Here is a 26,801-nt window from a genome sequence, read left to right as displayed (position 1 = left end):
ATCAAGAATTTGAACATTGAACAGAATGACTTGTTAGAGCTGTAAGTCTAAAATTTGAGTAAATTTGTTCATAATTACCCCATTTGACTCTACTTTTTCCAAAATCAAATTATGATAAAAATAAATTCGAATTCTTCGTTCGCTAGCGTGGTTCAATAGAACAAGTTCAACATTCTCAAAAGTTTACCGTTTAAAGTTTAAATAAATTGTGCTTCGGATTATCCACACATTCACAAACTGATGCTACATTTTCAAACCTCAATATCAATTTTGTTGATTTAAAACTATAGTAACCTAAATTAATTTGAAGTTTACATTACTTATTTTCGAAGATTTTTTAATTTATTTTGCTTTTCTTTAGGTATCAAATCTTGGTAATGTTAATGGCGTAAAAAACTTTCATTAAATTTAAGAAAAATCTATGATTTAAGGTGTTTCAACAATACAGGGTCCGGAAATTGAACTGCTACATTACTTCAACAGTAATTATTTCGTTGCACACGAAACAGTATTGAACGACCCCTCGTCGCTTTGTTTACATTAAGTCTTAGCTATCATTGAATGTAAGTGTTACTTTCGTAATTAGGTGTTATCCGGAAAAATGGATCTCGAACAGAAACGTAGCGCTGTGGTTGCCTTGTTCCTAGCTGGCAAACGACAGAAGGACATAGTTCGTGACCAGTCCGATATAAGTGTGTGCAGAAGTTTTGTATACCGTACAGTTAAAACATACCTGGAGACCGGAAGTGCCAAAAAACGGTATGGTGGGACCTGGTTAAGATCGTCAAGAAGCGCCTTAAGAGAAATCCTCGGTAGTGCCTCTAAATTGGCAGAGGATCTAAACATATCGGATCGCAGTCTCCGTCGGATCCAGAAAGATAATCCTCAGACCAAGCCCTACAAGATCCAAAAGGTTCAAGGCCTTACTGTGAAGCAGAAACAAGAACGGGTAAAAAGAGCGAAGGCGCTGCTGAAAAGGGCCGCGGAAGGAAGATTGATGAATATCGTGTTTACCGACGAGAAACTCTTCACCGTACAGCAGTTCGTGAATAAGCAGAACGACAGAGTTTGGTTGCCAGACAGATAACGAAGCCATGCCGACTTGCTGACGGCCAGCCGGCGACAGAAACCAGCATCGGTGATGGTTTGGGCCGGAATCACCAGTGATTGCCGGACTCCGCTGGTTTATGTCCCTGAAGGAGTGAAGATCAACCAAAATACATATAGGGAATTAGTTCTTCGTCATTATTTTGGTTCCAGGGATTGGGTTTTCCAACAGGACTCAGCGCCGGCTCACAAAGCGAAGGAAACCCAACTTTGGATTGCGCAACATTTTCCAGGGTTCATTTCGTGCACCGAGTGGCCGGCGAGTTCGCCAGACCTGAACCCTATGGATTTCGCTGTTTGGAGTATGTTGGAGACCGAAGTCTGCTCTAAGAAACATGAAGGTGTGGAGGTCCTGAAGCAACATCTCGTGGCAGCCTTGGATAAAATACCACAAGAACACCTGCGGGTCTCATACGATGCGTTGCTCGACCGTATGCGGGGAGTGGTTAAACTCAAGGGTAGAGTGTCCATTTCCCGGCCATTTTAGCGTTCCCGGGAATCGGGAAATCTGAAGATCCTTTTCCCGGGAATTTCCGGGATCCCGGAAAAAATTGAAAATAAAGATTTTAACATGAAGATCTTAAACCTTTACTGCTTATGAATTGTTAGCAATATGGTATTGTTAAATTTAAGGTAGTACCTAGTATTGCAAAATATTTCAAACTTTTTTAATGCGTCAAAAATTCAATAAGCAAACCAAAGACCCAAAAACAAAGTACTTTAACAGAAAAACTGGTCTAATTCTAGCTTCAAAATTTTTTGAAATAATTGAGAAAGATTTCTCACTATAGATATAAGTTAGTTAGCTACACTGTAATCCATCGAACATCGTAAATCTTCAGATAACTATCCATTTGTTTAACAATCTTTCATGCTGATGATTTTGTTACTGTAGCGTTTCATTATTGGTTTTATAGATTCTTTGGCGTTTTTCACTATTACACTAAGCCAGTGGTCGGCAACCTTTTAAGTCGGAAGAGCCAAAAACTTAAAATTTTCAAAATTTCAGAGTTTGAAAGAGCCACATCAAAGATTTTTTGTTTAAAAAAAATCGAAATGAACATTAGTTTTACGAAAATTACTTTAAATTCATTAGAGTACTCTTGGATTTTTCTTTTTAATCTGATTCTGATTACAATTAAGTACATGGATTTTCTTCTGGATTGTCAACTTTTCTAACATGTTTTGATTGTTTATTATTGTTATTAAAACGTTGGCAAATATCGAGTCAAGAAAATTTTAAATTCATTCAAAGCTCAAATGAGTACTATGCATGATGTAAAACTGAAAGATTTGAACATATTAACAAAGGCAGAATATTTATAATTTCTTCGGCAAAGAAAAACTTTTAAAATAACAAAGTACAGCGATGTTTATTTAAATTATCAAGCTTTTTCAAGTCATTCCCTGGATTTAGATAATCCTTTCCTAAATCCAGAAGTATGAAGTAAAATTCAACTAAAATTTATGTAGTCAATAATTTAAATCTTCAAAAATTATGCTCCTGACAACCTGTAGTATTTTCAAAATGACATCAAGCTATCGTGCCTTCATCTGGAAATTCAAAAATCTCGTTTTTGTCATATATGATTGATCAGACTTGTGCGTCCAATTGAATGAAAATAGCAATTCAATAATTGTATACTATTCATCAATGCTTGCTTAAGCTTTGATTATTGGAAAAAAAATTGTGGTTTGACCAGTATAAATATGAAGCCTTATTTAATTGAAAATTCGTTACAAATAATTGAAAAAAAACAGTACATTTGAACTCTCAAAATCAATTAATGGATATTTTTGAAATTTAAAAAACAAAAGTTAATCAAAATTGATTAACGGTGATTTACTTTTAATCGAAAATGAAAATAAAAATTATGTCGGTTACTGAAACTTCGTTCAAAATTTGTGTGCTTTTATTAAATAATGGCAGCATGCATTACACTTGAAATTTCAAATGTGTTTCAAGACTCAAAGGTTAACTTTTTTTCAATACATGCACTTTTTTTATAAAAAAACTGCTTCGGGTTGAAAATGTCAATTTTGTTATTGATAACAAGTATTTAGCCTGTGATTAAATTTTCGAATAGATTTTCCGAATTGAAATTTTCATTCATTCTCAACGCGGATTCGAGTATGAAAAGCTTTAATTTTTAATTCTCAATTCTTAGTTTTGGAATTTTGTATTCAAAGTACATGTATCTATTAACTTTTCATAACCTGTTATTTATTGACTAGGCATTCTAGAACTTTTCTGTAGTATCCAGGCCGGGCAAATCCGGACATTGTGTTTCTAAATTTTTAACTCAAAACCGGGAAATATTCGGGCAAATCCAGCCAAAATCTACGAATTTTCCATAACAAAGGCAAGAGAAAAGCTGAAAAATAAACACATAAAAATTATTTTTACCAAGGCATATCAGCGGCGTTCAAATCTTATTTCACAATATCAAAAATTGCATGCGAGTTTTTTTTTTGCCTAAACATGTTGAAAATTGGAATTTCGTTAAAAATGTGAATAATCCTGGAAAAACGGGGTCTTTTTCTCGAAATCCGGGCAACCGGACCGGACCTGGCATCTCCTAATATTTTTCTAAGAATCTGGACAAGCCCTGGGTAAACCGGGCATACTGTTATCAATATTCAGATAACATTAAAATTATCATTTTCAATTCAAATATGAATAGATTGAGGTTGTTTTTCCACTAATTTTATGTCAAAGATGTAAATATTCTTCGAAATTGATGATTTATTCAAATAAGGTTTTGGAAATATCAACTAACCAATTTTCATAGAAGGCAAAACAATTGATTTGGGAAGTTTTGTTGTATTAAAATAACAGTTATTCTTGGCATTTACGGTTGATGATAAATTAAATCTAGATCTCTGTGCGGATGCTGCAAAAACAGAAAAATGCAAAAAATTGTAAAATTAGGCATCAAAAAATGCAATTTAACCATTTGGTCCTTTCCGATTGTTTCCTACAGCTGATGACATTTTTAAATTTTTTTATGGACCCATGAAAATTCGTGTGCCAGTTCATGAGACTCAATTCTCGCGTGAGCTTTCATTACGTCGTATGAAACATCTCAAGAAATCACAGAAAACAGCTGCAAAAGTTATCAAAACAACTTTGTTGTTGTCTGGGCTACAAACAAACATTCTAAATGGAACGAAGTTGCGACTAGTTTATGTCAGTTTTTGTATTTTTTCCTAATAAAACCTTTTGTTTACATTTTGTTTCATACGACGTAATGAAAGTTCACACGAGAATTATCGCTTTAGTTAGCACGATTTTATAAATATTTTATTCAAGAACTTATAAAAAATCAGCGTAGAGAACTAAAGAGCCGCAGCTTTACACCAAAAGAGCCGCATGCGGCTCGCGAGCCGCAGGTTGCCGACCTATGCACTAAGCCATTCGCCAGCTGAATAGAAACAAGTCGGCTGGGAAGGATGGCATCGCAGCTGAACTCATCGAAATGGGCCCGGACAAGTTGGCCGATTGTCTACACCGGTTGATAGTGCGGATCTGGGACATAGAACAGCTACCGGAGGAGTGGAAGGAGGGGGTAATATGCCCCATCTACAAGAAGGGCGACAAATTGGACTGTGGGAACTACCGAGCGATCACTGTCCTCAATGCCGCCTACAAAGTGTTGTCCCGAATCCTACTCCGCCGCCTAACGCCACAAGCAAACAGATTCGTGGGAAGTCCGGCTTCATGGAGGGACGGTCAACGACGGACCAGATATTCACATTACGGCAAATCCTCCAAAAATGCCGGGAACACCAAGTTCCTACGCACCATCTATTCATCGACTTTAAAGCCGCATACGACACGATCGACCGTAACGAGCTATGGAAAATCATGGACGAGAACGGCTTTTCCGGGAAGCTGATTAGACTGATCAAGGCGACGATGGATGGAATGCTGTGCTGTGTGCGGATTTCGGGTGAATTGTCGAGTTCACTCGAATCGCGCAGGGGGCTTCGACAAGGTGATGGTCTATCCTGCATGATGTTCAACGTGGCGCTAGAAGGTGTTATTCGACGAGCGACGGGCGAAATGCGGGGCACGATTTTCAACAGATCCAGTCAACTTATCTGCTTTGCAGATGACATTGATATAGTCGGCAGATCATCTGCGGCGGTGGAAGACATCTATCGCAAACTGAAACGCGAAGCAGGAAGGATTGGATTGATGATTAATACGTCCAAGACGAAGTACATGCTGGCCTGCGGATCCGAGACCGACCGTACCCGCTTGTCCAGTAATAACAAGGTCACAATCGGCGGCGACGAGCTGGAGATAGTCGAAGACTTTGTCTATCTCGGCTCACTGGTGACCGCAGACAATGACACCATCCGTGAGATCCGGAGGCGAATTATCAGCGGAAGTCGTGCCTATTATGGACTCCACAAGCAACTGCAGTCGAGAAGACTTAGCCCTCGCACGAAGTGTAACCTGTATATGACGCTCATTAGACCGGTTGTTCTCTACGGGCACGAGACATGGATATTGCTCGAGGAGGACCTGCGTACACTTGGAGTATTCGAGCAACGAGTGTTAAGAACCATCTTTGGCGGCGTACAGGAGAACGGAGTGTGGAGGCGAAGGATGAACCACGAGCTCGCGCGACTCTACGGCGAACCCAGTATCCAGAAGGTGGTGAAAGCTGGCCGGATACGCTGGGTGGGACATGTTGCGAGAATGCCGGACGACTGTCCTGCGAAACAGGTGTTCGCTACGAATCCGGTAGGAACAAGACGAGCGGGGGCGCAACGAGCGAGGTGGCTAGACCAAGTGGAGCGTGATCCGGCGAACGTGGGGTGCCCGAGAAATTGGAGAACGGTTGCCATGGACCGAGTGAATTTTAGGAATTATGTTCGTCAAGTTATGTCGTGAGACGGAATACTATGTAAATAAAATAAATAAATAAATAAATAAATAAATAAATAAACTATTACACTAAAATTTTTGATAGAAAAACATGTTTTTATCAAATTCCTTGTGTTAACCAGATATAAGAAAACAAAATTTGAGACTAAGCCATCAAAATTATCCAACAAACGGAATCGAGTGTCCAGTCAGTTAATCAGTGGTAGAACTATCATTTTCCTTGCCCAATATGAATCATTTTTGGAATTTAGATCGTGTAAATTTGTAGTAATTTAGAACATTTTACTGGGTTCGGGAATTCCCGGGTTTTTTAAGCGATTCCCGGGATTCGGGAATTCCCGAATTTTTCTAAATCCAGGGAATTCCCGACCGGGAAATCCCGGGTAGGACACTCTACTCAAGGGCGAACAAGTCGAACTTTTTCAGAGAATTTAAAAAAAGTAATTTGTTTTCATGAGAAATTGAATGAATTTGAAATAAAAAGTTGTTGTTTTGATCGATTTATATGTTTATTTCAATGTAGCACTTCAATTGCCGGAACCTGTAATATTTTTTGATCTTCAATTTTGATGACGAGCGTTGGAAAAAAGGATGTTAAAAGATTCATTAAGTTATTGTTAGTTTCGTGCAAATTGATGTTATTGAGAATGATTGAGGCAAAATAATTGAGGAACACTTGAGTGATTGCATTCAAGACAGGTGTTATTTCATAAAAAAAATTCTTTGGAACAAGTTTGACAATCGATAAAAAACTTAACTGAATTTTCGGATCATGGTATCACTAACCATTCTGACTGGACACGATTTTATTTGTTGGATAATTTTTCCAGCAGTACTCAAAATCGATTGCGGGGTGCGCATCGATCGGTTGATTAAATGCTATCCCACACCCAAAATTCAGCCTCTGTGCCAATGGCGTGTAGTCAATTACATAGCATCATTGGTACAAGAAGATAACGCGACCGGTGCTGATTCGATTTGCTCCCACTGGCATTAATCTCCCAAGTTAACCCAATTGCGTATGTCTGAAAGAAACAAAATAAAAACGTTTGCACGTCCCTCCCTATCGCATCACAAGACGAAGAAGGATGGAAATAAATACCGGCCAACACCAGGCAGCCAGCGAACCGAGCACTGTGCGTGTGAATGTAGCAAAAGCAACAAAAAAAATATCCTTCTAATTCAATCCAACGGCACCGGCAAACCACGGCCAAGCTGTGCGTGTGTATGCAGTAAAAGCATCAAAAAAACATTGCTTCAATTCAATCCCCCGACAAACAACCACGGCTAAGCTGTGCGTGTGTATGTAGCAAAAGCAACAACAAAAACATTCCTTCAATTTACCGGCAATGCTGCCCGGCTTTAGCAGCTGTGTATATGTAGCGTGTGTATGTAATAGCAGGCAGTAAGCAAACACAGTTCTCATTCAATGGGTTTCCCGTTTCCTTCACTCCCGTTCCCTTTCCCGTTTCCATCAAAAGACAAAGGAATGCATTGAAAGGAGGCCAAACGCCGGGAAGCCGCCGTTGTGCGTTTTTTTTGTGATTGATCGGTGACAGAAAGCCTATGACAAATATCCCTCGTCCTGCATGAAGCTCGAATAGTGCACTGGTTAAGATGTCGGACTGGTAAGACGATCTGAATGGTGATTTGAGACCGAATCTCCCCACGGCGCTGTGGTTGTTATTTTTATTTTCTTGTTTCTGGGATGGATTATCCAATAGGAACGAAATCCCATAAAATGTTTTTCTTGTTTCGCTTGAATGTAGTGGTCATGAATAATTTTGGTTGGAAGCCGAGTCCTTATGCCAGTTACGGTTTTTCAAACATACCGTCTTCGGCACAGTGCACATTTCAGAGCATTATCGGCACAGAGATTTGCTAAAGAGGCATTGGATTTCTGTTACCTCTTCTATGGGTGCAGTTGGAAAGTGCCACCCAATTTCCAAGGAAAAAAGTGAAAAATTTTCCAAGTATTATTTTTTGCCAAATTTGGGAAGGTTTGATAGGAGATAATACAGAAAATGACGTTTGATCAAAATGCGAACAGTGCCTTTTGAACCAACTCTTCTCCGGAGTCATCCAATAAAGCACCGTGCTTTCTGTTTTCTTATATTTTTTTTTCAAGACTTTTCTAACCTAGCACCATTTCCTGCAAAGTTTCGAATTTCCCACCGAGGTATCATATGAGATTCATGCACATCGCCTCAGGAGCTGTAATAAATAGGTAGGTATATTGCCAACAAAAACTGCACCGTGTTGTTGAGATCTCTTTGTTTCACACAATCGAACAATTCACGACGAGACGCTTAACTCGGCTTAACTCATTCACTCGCTCACTCGGTAGGTCGGTCGGTCGGCTATTATTGCACTTTATATGCTCCAGATATTGCCGACGACGAAGAACGACGGCGGTTGACGGTTTCTATTGTTGTTTGGCCGAACACACATTTCCATCGTGGATCACGGATCGCGGCATCGGCATCAGACATCACCCGCAACATCCGCGGGGCGTTTCTTTGTTTGCCAGGTTCCAGAAGACCAGCAGCAGCGAGATGATCAGATTTTGACGATGTGAAATAGTTTCACAATCACCATGCAGGGCTCTTGAGGAAAATACTTTCCATTTCAAGTATCTCTTTGGTGTAACTGAATAGAGCAAAACATATCCTCAAACTATAAAAATATATTTTGAAAAAACTTTTCAATATTTGACATCCGCATTTGTGTCGTTTTTGAAACTGAATAATAATATATGAGGTACGATCTACAAGAAACCTGTTATGTACTAATCACAAAGTGTTGAGAAATTAGAGTGTGTAGTTTTCATGATGATCGTAAAAAAAAAATGTTTTTTCAATAAAATTTCATTTAATAAATATATGCACCTCTTTGGCAAAGCTTTATAACATTACAAAGTAACTGATGGGCTTGTTATATAGCTCAGTTGGCAAGTCAGTTGCTTTCTGAGCCGATGTCCGTGAGTTCGAGCCCAAGAGTAAATATCGATCACAGTTGTACCGGATAAGTTTTTCAATGACTTGTCCGCCAACTTCATCGTTAATATAAGTCGCGAATGACATTAAGATGTTAAAACGACTATAATCGAAACAAAACAAGTTACTGACGTTTTCTTTTAGTTTTTTTTTCTAAATCTGCAAAACCCCGGAAAATTTGACGAATTCCCAAACCGGAGTTATCGTCAACATTAGCGATGGCTACATCACTGACGATATAGTCCTTTTTGCCGCTGGTAGTGTTCGTGATATCATGCTGCAAATTTGCCATTCTTTACCTTTCGATTGCTTGTTTATGTTGATTTTATTAAAATTTAAATCAGACTAAAATTTCACCCGAAGACTGCAACTCAATTAGACTTAAAACACAAAAGTTATGGCGGTTCAAAGATTGTATTTTGGTCACAAATTGTCTCGTAAACGCTATGAGTAAAATGTATGGGAGAGTGGGGAATCATGGGCCACTTTTTTTTCGTTATTCCATAACTTCTTTATTTTAAAAGATAAAATGAAAATAAAAAATGGTATGGTTTTCTACATTTTCAAGGTATCATAAGGCAATTTTTTTTTTATTTTTAATAAGTTATTTCCCCCAAATTCTGACTGATTTAAAAAAAGCAATATTTTTTTTTTTGTTTCGATTATAGTCGTTTTACCATCTTTATGGCATTTTTTAGATTTAGAAAAATGATGGGGAATCGTGGGTCACCAAAAAAGAAAAGTTCAAAATTACATAAATCTTACTACTTTGAGTTCTAGAAATCTAGGAAAGGAAATTAAAACTATAAAATCGGAATGAAAACGTAAAATCAAACAGCTTAGGGGTCTCTTGTGAAATACTATTTCGAATAGTTACACTCTAATAGAAGTTAAGGGAGACCCCCAGAGCCCCAGAGTAAGCATTCCATATTTGTTTTCCTTTATTTTTACGTGTTGAGTAAATGGAGAAACATTTTCTCTAAAATCTGGGCACTCTATTTCGAATTTATTAACAGAAAATAAAGTCAAATCAAAGCAGAATTCAGTGATTATTCGAAAAAAAAAATCCAGAGGAAAATGAGGAAAAATAAAACACTTTATTTCTACTGATGCTCGTCTGAAGCGTTTAAATCATTTTTCAAACTAATAATAATAAATTTAATAAAATTGGTCAAAAAAAATTAAGCCCAATTTGAGTTTTCTAGTTTTTTTTAATAATGTGAACGAGGTCTAGCAGAATGCGGACCTGTTTTCGAATATTTAATTTGCTTGTCTACTTGTTTTAAAAATCCAGTCATGTCTGAACAAATCCGGAGAATCTTGAATGCTAACTTTACAATAAATTATACATCATTTTCTTTAAACAAGAAAAAAACACAAAATATGGGCCCAGTAAACCAGCAGCCTTATCTACCAGCGACGTCCCAGCCATTCGAAACTCTTGAGACATTCCATTCATAATCTAGTAACTATAGTAAATTTAAGTAAATAATATCCTCGAGACAGGAGGCTACCAAATTTTCGTACTAAGGAATACTGATTTTTTGAAATTCCAATTAAAATGTGTCCAACGAATTTAACTTTAGTTTCGTACTGTTTTTTTCTGTGGTACCTTCTACTATTAAAAAATGTCCCTCTACTAAAGATAATATTTTGAATTTAGCATAGCATTTTTAAATTGAATTAGTAATTTTTTATATAATCAACTAGCTATTTCGGAGGTGTTTTGCCCAGAAATAATGTTTAAGTTTTTTGTCCTTAAACTTGTCCTAAAGTTAGAACATTTTCAAAAAATCGCACTTAATATTCAAAGCCGATCATCTCGGGATAGGATAGACCAAATTTCAAAAATTGTGTTACATTAGGATCCTTATTCTTTACTTCTCAAAAAACCAGTACAAAAATTTTGTGCAAAAATTTAAGAATGTACTTTTAATTAATCATATAGACACTTAAGCTATCGTCCAAAAGTTTGGGATCACCTCTTTGTATGGTGTATCGGCCAAAAGTTTGGAATCATTCTTTTAAAAACATGCAAATTTATCTCATTCATATCTTTCTCATCTTAAATTGTATTGCACTTCTGAAGGTTTCATTTGGAAGCTTAGGAATTGTTTTTTTTTCATAAATTCATTCAAAAATTATATTTTCAAGTTATAACCATTAAAAATTCAAAACCATAAATGAAAATAAAAAAAAACAACTAATTTCAGGTGAATTTTTTATGGTTATCGCTTTGAAATCTAACTTTTGAATGAATTTATGAAAAAACAACAATTCCTAAGCTTTCAAATGAACCCTTCAGATCTGCAATACGATGTTAGATGAGAAGAATATGAATGAGATAAATTTGCATGTTCTCTAAAGAATGATCCCAAACTTTTGACCATTTTAAGTGAGGGGTGATCCCAAACTTTTGGACGATAAATTAAGTTTACATTCTTAAATTTTTGCTGAAATTTTTTTATTGTATTTTGAGATGTAAAGAATAAATATCCTAGTGCAACTCAAATTTTCGAATTTGGTCCACTCTATGCCGAGATGATCGGCTTTGAATAGCGCGATTTTTTGAAAATGTTCTAACTTAAGGTTAAGTTTATGGTACAGAACTAAAACTTTATTTCTAGGCAAAATACCTCCGAAATAGCTCTCATTATCTTCCAAACGAGATCAAAAGATTTGCAATATGCCCTAAGATAGCTGAGATATGAACGATAAAAATTTGCATGTTTTTAGTGGGTAATCCCAAACTTTTGGCCGGCAGTGTATGTCAAAATTTCTAAGATAGAATTCTTAACAGGCAACATAAAACTGTCAAAAAAAAAATGAATGACTGATTACAAGGAACTTAGTTATCTACAAAAAAAAGTGTGCCATACAAAAAGAACTAAGCTTTTTATGATAACTTTTTATATCTTCTAACCAGTATTGTTAAGTAATGAATTTAAAACTACTAAGCTGTTTTCCTTTTTCATAATTTATTTTTAAAATAAATTGAAATCTCTGAAACTGCAGAACGAATCAGCAGTACTTAAGAAGATTCTATTGGTAGTGGAAGAAGATAAAAAAAGTGAATAAGACCCTTACAAATATTAAAAATTTAAAAAAAAAGTGATTGGTTAGACACCCATCTGGGTCCCATCTTGGTGTTAAAGGGTGATACGGTCAAAATTTGGTCAAGGGAAAATGCGTGTAAATCGGTTAAACCGTTTATTTAAAAAATCAAATTAAATTTCTTTTTTAAGTTTAATTAGTATAAAATTCAGGAAAAATATTCAGTTAGGCTTCCGCTCTTCCAAATCCGAATTGCCGGGCCTTACGCTTAACCCCTGCCATCAGATTTTGTACAGCCACCTTGTCCACCTTTTTTCGCCGCAGAAAGCCAGTTTGCCTTGAACTGCTGCTCGTCCTTAGCAGTATTTTTTGGTCTTCTTTAGGTTCCACTTGACAATAGCCCAGTATCTCTCAATTGGGCGGAGCTCAGGCGTGTTGAGAGGGTTATTGTCCTTGGGAACCACCTGCACGTTGTTGGCGGCGCATCACTCCATGGCCTTTTAACCGTAATGGCAAAATGCCAAATCCGGCCAAAACAGTACGGAACAACCGTGTTTCTTCGGGAAAGGCAGCAGACGTTTATTCAAACACTCTTTCACGTAAATTTCTTGGTTGACAGTCCCGGAAGCTATGAAAATGCTGCTTTTCAAGCCACAGGTACAGATGGCTTGCCAAACCAGATATTTTTTCGCGAACTTTGACAGTTTCATGTGCTTGAAAATATCTGCTACCTTCCCCTTTCCTTTTGCCGAATAAAACTCCTGTCCCGAAAGCTGCTTGTAGTCGGCTTTGACGTAGGTTTCGTCGTCCATTACCACGCAGTCAAACTTCGTCGTGTACAGCCTCCGGGATCGCGCTTTGGCCGTCGTATTTTGTTTATCATCGCGATTTGGAGTCACTACTCTCTTGTAAGTCGATAGTCCGGCTCGTTTTTTTGGCTCGATGAACGGTTGTAGACGTTACACCCAGCTTATTTGCGGCATCTCGGAGAGAGAGGTAGGGGAACATGCCCTATTATGCGCCACCTAAGCTCATCGCTCATTTTCTATGTATTCCACGTACAAATTATGTTAAAAATGGGTGTAATCGTTGAAGAAAACTGTTTTCTACAAATTCATATGATTTTTCATTACTCAAATTGCTATAGTTTCTTCAAAAACATGATTTTTAAAAACCATATTCAAAGCCACAGAACAAAACTGTGTTGCGAATACGCGCCGCTGTGTATTCAATACGCGCCTAGCAGCCGAACACACCCGAGAGCTGCCGAAGACCGAAAACACACCAATACTTACAGACACTTTGACTGAAAAGAAAATCAAAATGGACTAATAGAAATTTAACAAAAAATGAAAAATAGATTTTTTGGGCTGAATTAACGCTCAAAATATGGTTTTAGACTTTTTGTTCATTTTCAATGAAAATTGGCCTTTTTGAATAATTAATGCTATTTTCAGCCTACTACGATTGGCGCGTTATAAAGAGCGCATGGGCCGTGATAGAACATACCCATGAAAAGCATACCTTAGCGAGTTCAGTATGATTTTTTAGCATAAAATCATAATTTAGATTCTCCTCTATCAATGTGTCAGAAAATATTGTCTTATTCGTTTTTCTCTGCTTGGTGACACCTTATTAAAAGTGTTTTAAAATTTAGATCGAAATGAAGAAAAACCTAAATTGTGAAATTATCACGACACAGGGGCATTTTAAGGGAAAATTCATACTTGCCATGACCTATCTCAGCATTTAAAACAAATTGGTAATATTTTGCAGGCTTAAAATGTGTCAGATTCTTCAAAACAAGAGTGGCGCGTATTAGCCGCATGGGGCGTTATATGAACTTTTCCCCTAAGGGTTTCGCTTGAAACTACCGGCAGCTCTCTCTGTCATCTCAGCGGCTTCCGGTTTTCGATTTCTCCCCGATCTGGACTTCCTGGCTGTCGACAAACGTTCCCCAAACACATTAATTACATTTGTAACGGTTGATTCAGCAGCTTTTAGCGATTTTGCCAGCTTTGCGTGCGATTAGCTCGGATTTTCGCGATGCGCGAGCAAAATTTTGAAACGCTGCTCTTCTTCCTTAGACGGCATTTTGACAACTGAAGAGTGAATTCCAAAATCAAAATAGGAGCAACATTCTACAAACACACACACCTTCAAAATGAGGGGTGTTCAGGTTTTTTAAATGCAAAATTGAAAGAAATACGTCAAGTTGATATTGACCAAGTTTTGACCATATCACCCTTTAAATGTTAAACTTAAATTTTTTGTGTTTGTTTTTCACTCTGTAAAGCCTTAATCGGTTTAGACTAAGGTTGCCAGATTGCCACAGTTTATCCGGACTTGCCCGGATATTTGACACATAATTTGAAGATAGTCCGGTTCGGCCCGGTTGCCCGGATTTCTTCGGATAAGCCCGGATTTTGCCCGGATTCATTCACTTTATTTGTTAAATCTAACAAAATACTCAAATTGAGTTGTTCCAGTTTTTCATTTTCACTAACTTAAAGGATTTTTATACGAAGATTTGTCCAAATAATCATGACTTGTGTTTTGATGCCAGAAATACGTTTTAAAATCTGTTGATATTTTTGATGAATAAAGAAATATTTCAAGTGTTTTCTTCTTGATTTTTACTGAATATTTTTTTTGATTTTGTCTTTAATTGTCCAGATTTCGGGTTGAACATTTTTAAATCAAATGCTTGAATTTTACCAGGTTTATGTTTAGAAAATTGCGCAGATTTGTCCAGTCAAGGTTTTCAAAACTCAGTTTAAGGGTGGCGCAAATTATTTTTTCAAGGGTACAAGTATTTCAGTATTTTATTTTTCGTATTTTTGTTCTCATAAAAATGTTTATTTTTTATGTATTTTTCAGTGATGTGAGTACATCTGTATCTTTAACTTAAGAATCCTGAAAAATCCATAGTAGGTATAAATATTTTGGAAAATGGAATAAAATCATGTAAACTACATTCCTTTCTTTTTATCTTAAAATTTGTAATTTTGTAATTTGTTTTGTAATTTGTGTATTTCTCTAATTTAAAGTTAAGTGACTTTTCTGAATAGTATGCCGTAATCTGAGTTATGAAATCGATGATCAGCGATGATCTTTGATCTTACGTAGGAGCAGAGGAAAAAATTCCAACCATCACGCAAGGGGGGCACTCTTTAAAGAGTTGCCTGCCGCTGTAACATTTCGTCTTAGGAAGTTGGCCCTTGGTCAAATTAATTGCACTCCCGTCTTCCGATACGTTTAGTTTTTTTTTTGCTTTTGCTATTCGGTTTTCTTTCCGTTTGCTGGAGCTACAATATGGAGAAATTACCTCAAGTTGAGCTTATACAAGGTACTTACATTAATTTCTCGACCGGGCACCCCCACACGGGTTGTTGCTGTTGTTGGATGGATCCGTTTCTCGGATTGTGTCTTTGCGCTTAGTCTGGGACGGCGACAGCATTCAAATTCGTTTGGGAGACGCAGCAAAACAAAAAAACCATTCACAATTATACGAAGCAACCGGAAAGGTAACTTGAACACACCGCGCGCACTTTTAGCTGCTGAAAGATGTGATACCCCGGGTGATGCAGCTTCTCCAATCTGTTTAGTAAGAGTTAACTTTCAGAGCACTTTCTTTTCTTGCTTCCTTGTTTTCTTTTTCGTTTTGTTTTTAGGTGTTGCAGGGAGATGAACTTTTCCCGGTCCTCTCCGGTCTGATATTTTGCGCTGTGGACAGCTGTTTGTTAAGGGTAATTTCACCTGTTTTTAGTTTTCGGATATCAAGCTGGCCAGTTTCGAATCTTCCGTGGGTAGCCAACGACGGTGTTCCTGTCTGCCCACCGCGGAATTTATGGGATGAGACACAAGATCTGGGGCTGCTGATGCGCCTCCAGTTTAGTTCAACAAGTTTCAGCAAGCTTTATAACACAGGGCCTGTACGGGACTCGCATGGAACGATCCTATACTTAAAAGGTACAAACAACACCGATCTAGAACCAGTTGGTCGGGATCGATTTCCACCAATACCATCAATGGCCGTGGTCGGTCGAACCGGTTAAACTTCATACATATCTCTTAGAGGAATTACCTACTGAATTGGATTTTGATTCCCCAAGCACGGCAACATGCATATAAATCAGCCCGAGAATTCGACGTTTCGCAATGGTCAATCTTCATTGATTTTTGAATTTTCGAAAAAAAAACAACTTTGGATCGAGGTCCTAAATGTAGCCCACAGAAACACTTCAAACTCCGAAGATGCAACCGTTTCTGTTCTACAGTCACAACAACAACAAAAAAAATGATGATCTTCCAGAAGGTCCCCTTCTGACCGAACAACTTCTCACAAGCTTTTGGTCCCGTAAACCATTCAAGCTTTCACATGCACATGAGCATTCGCGGATATTTCGCGCACAGGGAAAAATTCCATTCCAACGATCGTTGATGCAGTGCAGTTCTTCTTTCAGTTTTTGACCCGTGGTGCTCCCTAAATGTGTGAGTGGAAGTGAAGTTCTTCCAGCTTCTTGGCAACAAACTTGAACAGTTTTCTTCAAACCACCCTTTTCTTCCCCACAAGTTGTTGTTATTTCGGCTAGCTAACGAAACTCCGGTTTTGCCACTTTTTTCACTGTCTCTCTATCTCGCCGTTGATTTCGCGACCAGTTTCTCAAAGCACGTTTTGGTTTTTAAAGTTTGTGTTTTAGGTTTTTTGTTGCTGTCTTCATTGGGTTTGCCACAAATCGCACATGTTTTCGTACCTTTCCAGGGCGGCTTGCAACGCGATGCAGTTCCGAGAATGCACTTTTCGGCGAAAGAAGTTTGTATTTTAGTGCTTATTTGCTGGCGTCGTGGTTGTCGTCTTCGTCGTTGGGTTGTTTTGGAGGTCACATTTTTGGACCCTTCTGCTACCAGTAGTTGTGCAAGTTGATCGGCGGCAATGCAAGTCGAGTTGTTAGCTGCAATATAAATAGAAGAAAAACGTAGATGAGAAAAATGCAACCATTAGCAGAGTGAGGACAGAATGAGTTTGATTATCTGTAGGTTTTTTGAGCTTGCATTGGAATGTTTCGTATAGGATGAAGTCAATCAACACTGTTCGTTTGAGCATATTGAAAAGGACTAATCGAGTTACATTGTTTCTGAAAACAAGATTTTAAGATGAAATGTGTTAGGCAAAAGTGAAGCAATTAATCACTTGATATTTTACAAACTAATGACGATGAAAAAGTTAAATTCTGGATAAATTTTATTAAATTGAGTAGGTAGGTACACTTGCGATAGCTTTTGAAACAAGAAAAAGTTTGTGTCGTGGATTGGAATCATCCATGAAAAATAGTCTGACTCACAAAACAAAAATAATTTGTCGAGTTTCTGTGAAGTTGGGAATAATTCTAGCAAATGGGAGGTTTCTTATATTGAGAGTTCATTATTTAGAGAGATTTTTTTTCGAAAGATTGAATGTAAGGTATCTTAGACTGCCCCAAATTTGTATGGGAAATTAAAAACCTGTAAAATGTTATGCGCTGCAGGCTGAAATTGATCCTAGTCCTAGTACAAGATCTCATGCCAATGCCAATATTTCATCCGAAGACTGCATTTCAATTAGAGTTAAGATAAGAAAGTTATTAGGCTTCAAAAATAGGCTAACTTTTTTAAGGATGGTATTCATCACTGTTAATGAGTCGAGGCGGTCGAACATATTGACGCCTCATTAACATGCTGAATACCACCGTTAAAAAAGTTAGCCCATTTTTGAAGCTTAATAACTTTTTTTTATCTTAACTCTTATCGAAATGTAGTCTTCAGATGAAATATTTTTCATAATTTATACTTTAAGAAAACCCGTGAAAGAAATCGGCCGACGGAAACTGGTTTTTCATGTTCCTCTCGAACAAAATGTCTCGAAATCCCATACAAACTTCAGGCTCGTTGAGCGACCCCTTCCCGTGATCCGATCTGGCCCAAATTTGGTATGAGATCATGTACTAGGCCAAGGATTAATTTTAGCCTGCAGCGCATAACTTTTTCAAAAGTCGGGTCATTCTGGGCACTCTACATCTATTCACACAAATTTTTTTCGTGTTGACAAGTTGAAACTAAAGCAAATTGAACATTTATTTTAAAAATGTAATATTTGTGGTTTTCTGTTTATAAAAGTAATGAGAGCAATGCGAGGAAGTTGATAAAATAAACTCCAATAAACGATGAAACAAATTTTCATAACCCATCTGATTAACTAAAATAGGGCTTAAAAAACAATGAAAAAAGAAATTGATTCAATGAAACTGGGCATTTATGCAAAAACTAATTTAATCTACAAATCAAGAATTCAACTTCAGTTATTGTAGTTGAAACCCAGAAATATATTTTAATACAACTGAAAACATATAATATTGTACGCAATCAGACCCGTTCAGTCATAAGGATAAAATGTTTGAATGTTATAAACTGATCCAAAGAGGCTTGCAGAGTTGAATAATTTCTGCGGGTGATGGTAAAACAAAGTTTTGCAACAAGTTGCTGACATAATTTTATGCAAAAAATTTAGTAAATTAATTTACCTACTATGAGTGCATTTTAACAAACACCCGCATGTGGACGATCATACCAATGACTAAAAATCACAGATCAAGTACTGTGGACTGTGTGTTTGCAAGCTAAATTACTGTTTCCAGTGTCGAGAAGTAAACTTTTCGACAGTGGATTCGTTGGATTAATTGTTCGGAAAAATACTGCTTTTTACTTTTTGTTCCATGAACAACTGTTTTGCTACTTAACCATGGTGATTTGTCAATAGTTGTCCCCTGACCCGTCGTTGCACAGAATGACATATATTGACAATATTTTAGCTGTATTCCCAACTTTTTCCCAAAAATAATCATGTTAATTGAAATTTTTACTGAAAAAATATTGATGAAATATTGTTTTTTTCTGCTGTAAAAAATGCATCTAACAACAGCTTTAAATTTTCTTGTTTTTGTTGCATGGTTTTTGTGCTAATTGATAAACAAAACCTTAAGATTCCTTCAGCGGCAATTAGGGTTTTACGTCAGAACAATGCATTTTTCGTATCGGTTAAAATTTGAGTTTCTGAGAAAAATTCAGGTGTGATAAACGCTATTCAAGACACTCAGACCGACGTTTTTGGGGTTTTAAAGATGAATTTTTTCATTGTTAATAGACGATTTATATGGAAAACACCCTCAAAAGGGGCCGTCTCTAAATTGAATTGTGTTTGAATTAGAAATTCGCATAATAAGCTTTGGTAACAAATATCAGCCTCTTTTACCACATGGTGGCTGAGCCTTAAGAAAGTTTTTCAAATGGGCATCCATTGGAAGAAATTGGACAACATTAGTCACGACAAAAAGTATTCCCAATGATGATTAATTTTGAACAAATTGGACAAAAGCTGCATACCATTAACAACGAACTATATCGATAATTCGAATTATTTTAGTATGAATTTCGAAAGTATGAAGAAACTCGATTATGAAAAATGGTACAATCCTGATTTTCTACAGTTTGATTTTCGCATTTTCAACTGTTTGAATTTTTAGAAATATGATAAAATTGCTTAATTCAATACCTTGAACTTTACTCAATTTCTTCCCCCCCTTCTGAATTTTCTGAAAGCTATTATTAAAACTAAAGATATTATTCTCAAGTTCCTACCAACGACTGCAGGATCGACAGTAGCTCAAAGGCCAAAAGCAATCTGTATAATATCTTTACCTCTGGAGACTGATTGTAATTTGAACACATCAATCTGTGACATTTTTTGAATTCAACGAAAAATCTCGAACGTTAACATGTTTCTGAACTTTTGTTCGAATATCTCGCTAAAAGTGAAATAGCAAATTTCATTACTTAAATAAACTGTGCAAAGAATTGATGTTTTAGTTAAATCTTAGTTAATGAATAACATAAGAAAATATCAAAAAAATTTTAGAATCTCTCATTGAATCAATTAAATTTTCAAAACTATGTGTTCTGTCAAGGAATATTGAAAGAAGGTAGTGCCGAGAGCCATATTGGATTTTTTTCGTGACGTCACTGTTGCCAAGCTGTCAAAGGTTTATACTGGTAGAACTCAAATTTCAAAGTTAAACACATCAAAGAACTAAATTAAAATTCAATTTGATTCGGATTATGTTGTAAGGCCACTAGTTGGTTGTGCTATGAGGTTTCTTTGTGTTTAATAGACTGCAGTGTGTATTATTCTTGAATTTGTTATTGAATGCACAGTCATGCTCTATGTGAAACGAGCAAAAATAATAATTTTCCCCTTTCAAGAGGTCTGATTGGTAGATTATGGCAGTGCACCTCATCGTCATGATTTGAATCTTACATGGTGTACCATATGAATTTCTAATTAAGAACAATTAACCCGAATAAAACCATTGCAACTTTGGTTGATTAAATTCCAATAAAAGATTGTGGTTGATTTCGAAAAGTACTATTTTTGGTTATTTTAATTTATCAACGATTCAAACCTAACTGATTTCAACATTTATAAGCAAAATTTTGAACTAATTATCAAGTTTTGTCAATTTGGAGTTAGGATACCTCGGCAACTTCAATCGTCTGAATTAAAGCAAAACAACTACTACATTCAACTTTTTTAGTACCTGTCTTGAAGAACAATAATACTTCTAGAATTGTGTGCCTTCAAAGTTGAAAAAATCTTCAATTTTTTTTTATTGCTATCAAAAAAGGAAAATTTTTCATATTAATTAACAGATTATTAGCAACAGTGACGTCACAGGCGGTACTAATACTAGAGCAAGGCTGCCTCGGCACTACCTCCTTTAAATATTCCTTGGTGTTCTGTGTTGAAAAAACCCACAACATTCTGTGAAATATGTTTTTTTCGGTGAATTCAGTAAACTAAACCAACAGTTGCAGTAAAATTCTGCGTTTTCGTATAATTCATTTTGTCCAACTTCAATAATTCCATCAAATTGCCTAGCAAGAATTTTTAAGTCTCGATTATAGTCGTTGTACCATCTTCATGACATTCGTGACTTTATATCAACGTTGCAGTAGGCGGACAGTTATTTAAAAATAAATCCAGTACAACTGTGTTCGATGTTTACTGTTGGTCTCGAACTCGCGGACATCGGCTCAAAAAGCAACTGACTTGCCAACTGAGCTATATGACAAGCCCCAGGCTAGCAAGAATACCGTTTTGAAATATTACCCAATTTTAGAATCATTCGGTTTTGCCAGCACAAAATGTTTCCCGGCTAGACCAGAAATTATAAACATTTTCGACCTTCGAAATGCATTGGTCTTAAACAGGCATGTCAAACTGGGGGTTTACGGGCCGCATGCGGCCCGCGGCCTTGGTCAATGCGGCGCCCCCTCTTAAATTGTCACATAAAAAACACCACTGATTTTTATGTAAAATATTACTGCAAAAAACTAAAGTTGAATGTAACGGTTTCAACTTAATGCAAATGTTTTTCGATTTTCAAATTTCCTCTTAGAAAAACACGCGTAACATTGTTGCTTTGAACCACAGTTTGAGGTGATTCCCGCTCCCATGTAGGATTGTGTGTAAACATTCATAGCGTAAACAACATAAATATCTTCCAAGTATTTTGGTGCAAGTTGGGCCAGAATGGTACTAGCCAGTCGTTTCAGACGAAGCGAAATTAAAAAATAAAGTATTTTGGTTCTATTATATTTGTTTTACCGAAGGAACAACAGACATATTGTGATATTTTTTAAATTGAAGATGAACGTAAGCGTGAATACCAACGTTATTCATAGTAAAAAATCACATCCTAAACAATCAAAAATTTTCCGTGATTAAATTTGTAGTTCTGAATAGTTTTATTTCAGTGACCACCTGTCTATCGTTCAGTTAATTTTGCGGTTAGTGTGTTGGTTGCACCGAAATCGAACAAAAACATATCCCACCGCAAACCTATTCGAATACGTGAGTATAAACAGCATACATTTTTAATAATACTAGTTAACATTATTTTCAATTTGTAAATTGAGTCATTTTGAATACCACATTGGTCACTGAATTAAAAAAAAATCTGAAAAATCTTATTAGAGCAGTTTTTGTAATACTGTAAAATGAAAAAAAATAATTGTGTTTTTTTTTAAATATAATAAATAGCTACTGTTCATAAAATTATCTTCTTCAAATATCAATTTCTTCTTTTGTCCCCCCCCCCCCTCCCCCCAGCCTAAAAAAAACTCGCAGGGGGACTAAATCGAGTTTGAAGTACAGACCCCGTTCGATTTTGGCAACATTCGATTTTGGCAACATCCGAGCAAAAACCGTTCGTTTTTGGCAACATCCAAAAAAGACGGATTTTTTTGTCACTTTTTTATTTTTTGTTTCCATTTCAAATTAATCAAAATAAATGTAAAACGTTATATTAGCATGAAATTTTTCAATTCGGCTTAATTATAATATAGTTAAAAACAGTGTAAACACGAATTTTTCTATGTTTTACTGCTTACAACTAATATAATTGAGCCAAATAGAAAAATTTTATGTTAATCTAAGGTTTTACATCAATTTTGACTAATTTGGAATAAAAATAAAAAATAAAAAAGTGACAAAAAAAGTCGTTCGATTTTGGCAACATTCTATTTTGGCAACATAAAGTTTACGGGCGTGCTGCCAAAAACGAACGGGTTCTGTTTTGTACATAAATTTTGAAAAAAAAAATATCAGAAAGATTACAAGACCAAAAAACAACTTTTGGAGGATAGGAGTTCTTGATTTTATTGGTTTTTTTTTCGAAAGAAACTTATTATATTTATTTATAGGTTTTTGCAAATAATATAATATGCAATTTTATTGTATACAAGCTTTTGTGCAATTTATTCCAGTTTATTTGTTTTTCGCATTATTTTTTATTATACCCCCCCCCCCCCCCCCTCTCGTGATGCTCCAACTCCGAGTGATAAAAGAAGGATTTTAAATTTGTCTGGCCTAATCTGACCAATAAACTGCTCTTCGCAGATATTTTTCGACTTCTATTCGGATTCAGAGGTCGATTTTAAATTTAAAACTTGACGTCTATAAGTAGAGTTCAGTTTTTTGCAAACAATTGCTATTATCCCAAGTAACACAGATCAAGCCAATTGGCTTTTTTGAGTTTTAATATTGTTTTATGAAGACTTTTCGATGGCATCAAATTTTTAAAACGGTATTATTGTAACATAGGAAATGCTGCATTTATCGTGTGTTTTAAAAGAGCCCTGAAAGTTTAGCTAAAACTTGAATAAAACACTATCTTAAGAGTGTTGTAAAAAAGTTGCAAAAGTATTGCTAAAGATTCAATAAAACACATACTTTCCTGTTTTTATTAGAGCTTTGGTACCAGTTTTAATAACGCGCTCAATGCGCTTTTAAAACTAGTGTTCAAGCCAAGTTGGAAACTGTTTTATTGGAACATTGAATGTAGGCATGATAAAACTAAGTGACAGATGATTTGACAATCGAGAAGAACGTATACACGCTTAAACTTTTTTACCTCTTTTTGAGATAGCATAACCTGTTTTGAAAGGATTATCACACAAAATTGAGAAAAACGTGCTATCAAAATGATATAAATTAACACAGCTAAATTCATCTGAAAAATAAAAACAACTTTGTTGTATCCGCATACAAATTTCAAAACAAACGCAAATCAGTCCACATCATTATTCGCTCAATTCTCAGGGTTCGAATAAAAGCCCACTGTGAATAAACGGTTTTTGTTATTCGATAAGAATAAATGTATTAGAAAATTCATTTTCAAGTACGCCTATTAAACTACTTGTTTTATTTATCCATCTCTGTCTCTCAATGCGAAGTTGATCTTTATTTACGTCATTCAATCCAGAACTAATAAAATTATTTTCAGATAAACCGTGGTTGAAAATTTCTAGAAGACTGCAGAAACCGGCTTCAACTCAGCAAAGACGGAGAAATTGAGTTTCATCACAAGCGAAAATGCTCATTTTAAATCAGCCTCAACAAGTTTCAGATGGTATATTCAGAATAAAAACCACTAGTATTGGCCGATCATTGATAATAACGATTTATTTAAAGCGTAATGCAGTTCTGGTAATAGTAAGCAAAACATCCGAAGGACGTTTAAAAGAATCGTTTTATCGCTTCCAATTGTTTTCCCATATAACTGTTTTAACAGTTTTTAACTGTTTTACATAACCTAACTACACATTCAAAATTCAATCATTTCGGAATGCACGATTCAAGCAATGTTTTTACAATTTCAATAATCGTTTGCTAAACGTTTTATTACACTTCAAAAATCATTTGGTTATAATCTTCATTTATGCGGGTTATTATTTAGCTTTGAGGCCAGGTTTTTGATGACAGAAGATGTTCTATTCAAAAACAGTTTGAGATTATTTGATAGCAATACCTACTTGTTATTTAAAGATAATTGACCATCCTCTAATCATAGTCAAAAGGAAACAAAACAAAAATGTTGCATGCATGCCTTTTGCCAAGCAACAAATCGAAATGTTCTCATTTGTTGCGAAAAACTTCTCATTCTCAAAAATGGATAAATCCATCATGAGCGTGTATTCCATTTAGATAAACGTCAAACGAAGCTGTGATTCAAGGTCTCTTAAAACCATTTTAAAACTGTTTATTGAAATTGTTTTATTACCACATTTTTCTAACCAGCATTAAACCATTTTAACACTGGTTTACAACTGCCTTAAGATTTTCAATATTAATTTACTGAACGCCATGTTGATTGTGAAATTGAATCGAAATTACTGACGCCATATTGCTGGAAATAATACTTTAATACTAAAAACTAGACCTTTTCATCAAATTTGACAATGTTGGCGGTACTATTTGTTGTATAGGTGATGAATTTCAATGCAAAACTAAAATTGCATCATTTGAGCCAATTCATATTTTCCTTTATTTATAATTTTTTTATTTAAAAAATGCTTAAAATATGGTCAACCTTGATTTTCTTTGAGGCGCGCTTAAGTTTTGATGCTATTTCGTATATACTTCACCAGAAATCTGTGGTTGCAGGAAGTTTCTTGCTTAGATATATTGAAAATAAGGATGAGAATATTTTTAAAATATTTTAAATGGAATCTTTACCTATCATCAAATGCTTGGGAGAGTAAGAGAAAAAAACACGAAACAGAAAGCTCCCACAGTAAAATTTCTATTAGATTCCACAGCTGCCACAGTAAATTTCCCATAGATTCCACAGCTCCCACAGTAAAATTCCTATCAGATTCCTTGAAGTAGTTTTAAAGGAGCTGTGGATAGTCTTAAAAGAGCTCTGAAAGGTTTCTTAAGGCTATGTCTATAAGGTCGAATAAAACTATTCTGTTGGATGTTTTAATCTAGCGTATAGAATTAGCTTTAAAAACGTTAACAAAATGGTCTCTTTTGGCCATATGTTAGCTTTAAAGTAAAAAGGTGTGTTAATAGCGTAGAATGCGCTTTGGCTTATAAAGTAGCTTTAGGAAATAGTCTTAAGCAAACTGTTAAGGTTGGAATAAAACTTAAATTGTTACTTGGGTATGTTTTCTAACTGATTTTGGCTGCGGCCCTTTACATCATAGAAAAATTTTAATGCTGCCCGTACACCTGAACGAATTTGACATGCCTGGTCTAAAATAAGGTCGCTTGATTGCCCGGATATTTGATATAATATTTGTGATAATTCCGGCCCGGTTGCCCGCAATTCACTAAAAAATACCCGGATTTTTCCCGGCTTTATTCACTTTATTTGGCAAATCAAATACAAAAAACAGCGAACGCCTCCAAAACGATTTTTTTCAAGCAAGTTTTATTAGTTTAATTATCATGAAAGGTTTTCTGGAAGCCTTAAATACGATTCAAAGTCTGTCGATAAGATTTGATGAAATTTTTTTTTCTTTTTTTATTCTTATTATTGAGCAATTTTTGGGTTTTGTGAAAATTTGCCCGGATGTTGGCCGAATTTATGGTAATCCATTTTAGAAATCAAATGCCAGGATATTGCCAAGTTATATATAAAAATTCCCAGTTTGTTAGGCCCAGATACGTGATGAAAAATTTCTGGCAACCTAATCCCAAAATCAATACTAATTTTACAAATGTTAGCAAGCATTTACAGATCGTAACATCGTTCTTATTGTGATGTGATGAAATAGAGGCAATCATAAAGAAATAAAATGTAGATAATTTCAAGCTTATAACTTGTATCTAGATAATAAAAGCAGTATTTAACTCTCAGAAAATGTTTAATGGCCCACGCAACAAGTTACACCACGGTGTCTTTTGATGAAAAAAAAAATTGGCATCATTGAAAACTTGCCATATTTCAGATGAGACTCTCCCCTATCCAACGCACTATTCAGGTAGAAAATCGATATTTGGGTCAATAACAATTTTGTTTTCAAAGATAAGAACAAAATACGCGAGCAATTTTCAAAGTTTTCAGTGAAAAATGAATCCTCAACACTTAAAATATTCTATAATGAAGCTTAGATTTTTTTAAATTTCTTCGAAAATAAATAAAATCTGAAATATTTTAATGGAAAAGATTTTTTTTCCTCAATGGATTTTTTGCACTTCGAACATCTTTGGGAATGATCCTTAAAAATACAAAAATCCAAAAATTGACTGTTTTGATTATTTTTATTATTTCTAGTTTTGGGAGCGTTTGCTTGAACAAATCCTTTTAATTTTAAAAGAAAGATGTGTTTCTTTGTTGAATGTTACTTTTTAACATCAAGTT

General features: G+C 35.6%; 1 protein-coding gene across 1 annotated transcript in view; it reads right to left on the bottom strand.

Moving 5' to 3' along the window:
• LOC129758599 (putative uncharacterized protein DDB_G0282133) overlaps positions 1–26,801 on the bottom strand; it is a 509,097-nt gene that overhangs the window by 459,905 nt on the left and 22,391 nt on the right. Inside the window, exon 2 of the mRNA XM_055756144.1 lies at positions 15,415–17,012. The gene's annotated coding sequence lies outside the window, so the exon portion shown is untranslated. The remainder of the gene's footprint in view (positions 1–15,414; positions 17,013–26,801) is intronic.

Source organism: Uranotaenia lowii, chromosome 3 (genome assembly GCF_029784155.1).
Source record: "Uranotaenia lowii strain MFRU-FL chromosome 3, ASM2978415v1, whole genome shotgun sequence".
NCBI classification, from domain to species: domain Eukaryota; kingdom Metazoa; phylum Arthropoda; class Insecta; order Diptera; family Culicidae; genus Uranotaenia; species Uranotaenia lowii.
The sequence above is the reverse complement of the archived record's forward strand: the minus strand, read 5'-3'. Positions and strand labels throughout refer to the sequence as shown.